Genomic DNA, 4,273 nt, shown 5'->3' on the forward strand with positions numbered 1-4,273 from the left:
ATTTGAATTTGGAAGATTTCTTATAAAAAATGCATTGAGATACATGCTTTATGAGGTTGATGACACATCAGACACGATCAAATCAATTATAGTTGAATATGAGTAAATATTTGACATACAAATTATAATATTATAGCTATATTATTTTCTCAAGCATATCATAATACTTCTTACTTCATTTATGTGTAATTATATGTATAAATTATGTGCACTCATTTTAATAAATATGTTTAGCATATGTGAACACGTACATGATGACATATATTTTCTATAAATTATATATGGATTTCATTTATGCATCATCTTGATGAACAACTCACATCAGCGCAATAAATTAATATGACCATACCAATATAAGTGATTTACTCATTTATTTAATAAATCAAGCATGTAATTCAGCAAATTTAAATAAGGCTGTGATTTTAGCTCGAAGATCGTTGATTGCTCGGAAATTAATTTAAATATTGGCTTGGATCGAAATAAATGAGCAGAAATATGAGTTAAAATTTTGAATCAAATTCTTTTCAAACCAGATCGTTAATAGCTATAGTGATGTTAGAGCTGTGAACTTTTAGAGAATTTAGCTTGAGTATTGTTGATCGCTCGGAAATTGATTCGAGTTTTGACTCGGATCGAGATCAAATAGAAAATAAACAATTCAAGTTTCGAGTTGATTTTGAGTTAACCCTAACTGAGCTCGAAATATGATCCCCCTGCATTTAAACCCCTATCTTATTAATTAATTAAAAAATGGTTATGGCTCTGTTTTAGGCCGCTGCAGCTTATTAAGAAGTTGTTGTAAAACTGCTGAAGAATAATCTGATATTACAAAAAACTGTGGTGGTTATTACATTTTTTTTTTTTTTTTTTAAAAAGAAAAAAAAAAGGTGTTTTTCAAATTTATCATGGAGCGCTAGGAAAACGATGACTTTAGTGATAACTTTTTTAAAAAAGAATCAAAATACAGTTTATCCAAACGGTATATCTAGCCCGAGGTAAGAAAGCACGTAGTGGTGCACGTGCAAATTCAAGTTTTGACTTCTCCTTTTTGCTATTATGAACAAATTTAATTAGTGTCTGATTAGTGGCAAGTGCATGTTAATAAATTATAAGATTAATTAGAATTAATTAACTTAGTGCACGATCATCAAAGATAGGGAATGGATTTTGTTAGCACGATCCTCTTGAGTAATTAAGAATATAATGGCTTCCACGAGCCATTATAATATTTAAATTTTCATTCTAACTGAAAAAAAAAAAAATTCAAAATTTAATATTAAATGGGGGATTTATGGAAATAATTTAATATGTGTAAGACATATAATTTTTGATGTTTGTTCATAATTGAACTCCACTAATAACTAAATTTTGATTTGTTCTTAACGAAATCGTTTAGACATAATTAAATTTCGATTTGGTTGGTATGGTATAATTAAAATTTTAATTTTTGGATCTCAAATTTGAGCTGTTATCGGTCTGATCAATTTGAAAATTGATCGATCCAAACTATTAATGTGAATGCTAGCCCTTAATTGTAAGTATGAATGCTTCTTCTATCCTTTTGAGGCACATATGTAGGATTCAACCTATCTGTTCAACTCGAATCCCATGCGACGATGTAGTGTTTGCACCTTAGCATTGTGTGAGATGTAAATTCTCTTGAATGTGTTTGGTGTTCGTAGACGACCGTTTGTTTGTCCAGCACCGTCATACTCAATCCCAACACTATAGGGAATCATTCTTTGTTTGTTTAAGCTCTGCAGTGCCATAAACCCAATGTCGTGGCGCTACCATTTTCTCAATATAAACTGCCCTTCTCACTCCTTCCATTTTCATGGGATCAATCATTCGGGTTGAGCGGGTAGGAGTGCATGGTAGAGCATTCAAAATGATTCCATGATCATAAGTTTTGTCTTCATATATGCTAGACTCATGCCTTCGATAAATAATATTGAGGTTGCTAAGGATCAGGCGGTCCTTAATTATTGCATTCAACAAGAGAAATTCATAGACGTTGGCTTTGCCATTCATGTTTCTATTCAAAACATGGTTAAGAGACCCTATTGGCCTTGACAACCCATCAGTTATTTGCCTTATGTGTGAAAACGGGGGTCGAAAGTGAAGGCTTTGGAAAGCAGTTAAGACTGGCTAACCTTGAAGAATGAGACTTATACATCATAAAAGGGCGCAACTTCTGATACTTGGGAGAGTTCTTCTCGGGCGTCTACTTCTTGCTCTTGCTTTTCTTCTTTTCCATAGCCTAGAGATTAGACATCTTGAGTGATAATGTGATCTTTATTCAATGGTGGCGATAGGACATGAGTTAGTGCTTCAACTATTATATTGACCAACACCAACACCAATATGAGTATCGGCCACAATTTAACTTAGCTTTAGCAGACATGTTTCAACATTGCTAGTTTAACACGAGGCCTAGTCCAATCCAAATTCCTATTTCACCACCTTCAGCCAATGTAAGGATATCATTAAGTCCATGAAGCTAGATGAGAATGAGAATCATGATGATGAGGGCGATGACTCTTGTTTTTATAATTTGCTTATGATCTGAATTTCCCTTTATACTATTTAGTATTTCATGGACATGTGTTTAGGGATATGCTATTTCTACTTAGTGATTTGTTGATGTATTTATGTGCTTTCAGCTTAGTAATTTGTGGATTCATGTAAACACTTGTGCTATTAAACTCCAATTGAATGATAACCTTAACTTAGATTCCTTGTAACTTAATAATATATAAGGTAACTAATTATAAGTGAATACAATTACACCTTGAAAGCATTTACTACGATATCCTGAAACAATGAAAGGTAGACCACCAATCCCATGAAAATCTACTGATTATTCTAAAGACCTGTCAATCTCACTAGTCATAACAAAAGAGTTAAATACCAACATAACAATATTAAAATATCAACTATATTTTATGCATTACAATCAAAACACAAGAATGTAACTGCAATATATCCATAAATATTTATAACGAATTACGAAAATGTAATAATGAGATCTAATATGGCAATGTTATAAAGAAATAATAATTATTAAAGCATGACATGGTAGTAACTAAACTCGAGTCCATGCAACAGTAAAATAAGACTAATTATACGAGAAAATCATTATGGAAAAAATAAATAAAATCTACTGTAACTATATTAACAAAATTTATATGGTAATACTAGCAAACATACAACTAGCTAGGAACCTAATACAAGTAATAACATTAACAACTCTAATTAGGAATAGTACGTTTTATCCCGTAAGAAAGATCAAATACTTGCCTCGAGACAACAAAAAATCACATCTAAATTTTTCAGTGACTCAACTAGTGTTGAACAGTAATCCTACATAAATTAGAATCTAAAATATAAATAATTATGCGATTAAATATTAATTATTTATTAGTTGTAATGGAATTAACATATTATTATTATTATTATTATTATTTTAAAAGAAAGTATGATCCCAATTACTGTAATATCTACTTTAGAATGACATGACAATCCGATTATTAAAATAAGATTACTCTCTGTATTTATTTAATTATTCGCTTATTAAAAACTATGAAAAAAAAAAGAATTGCATTAAAAGAATAAAGGAGGAAGGGGGAGCTTACAAAGCTTGATTGATAGGTGGGCTATATATGCCATGATCCCGTTGTTGCTTTCACTGATAGCTCTGATTATGACAACATCGCGGGGGTTTGTAGAAGGAGAAAGGTAGAGTTTCGGTGGCTACCAAGGGGAGAGTAAGGTTAGGCGAGGTGACTCTCTACAGTTCATTGTCAATTTTTGAGGAGAGGAATCGGTAGGGTCAATCAAATCAGGAAGTCAATTGTCGACAGAATGAGAGCTTTACATGATCACAGGGTTCGCGTGACCAAAAGGGGAAACAGTGCGATTCTGGAAAGCGACATAGGAGGAGAACGTGTGATATCAGGAGAAAAAGGAAAAATTTCTCATTTCTTATATACTACCATCCTCAAAAGAAATTGGACCCCAAATTCACACCTTAATTTTGGAGTGGTTGTGGGTATTTTGCTATCAACTCTACTTCTGTCTTCGAGGTTGCCTCTTGCTCTAACTAGTTTTTTCCAAAGCACTCTAAGAAAAGGAGTAGATCGACGATGAAGCTGTCAAACTTCACGCTCCAAGATGTGATCCCATAGTTCTTCACAATTCAAGTCTTCTTAAATCACCAACAGCGCATATCAAATGATATACGAGTCATTATATTAAGAGGTTGTTCCACACA

Source organism: Phalaenopsis equestris, unplaced genomic scaffold (genome assembly GCF_001263595.1).
Source record: "Phalaenopsis equestris unplaced genomic scaffold, ASM126359v1 Scaffold000410, whole genome shotgun sequence".
NCBI lineage: Eukaryota > Viridiplantae > Streptophyta > Magnoliopsida > Asparagales > Orchidaceae > Phalaenopsis > Phalaenopsis equestris.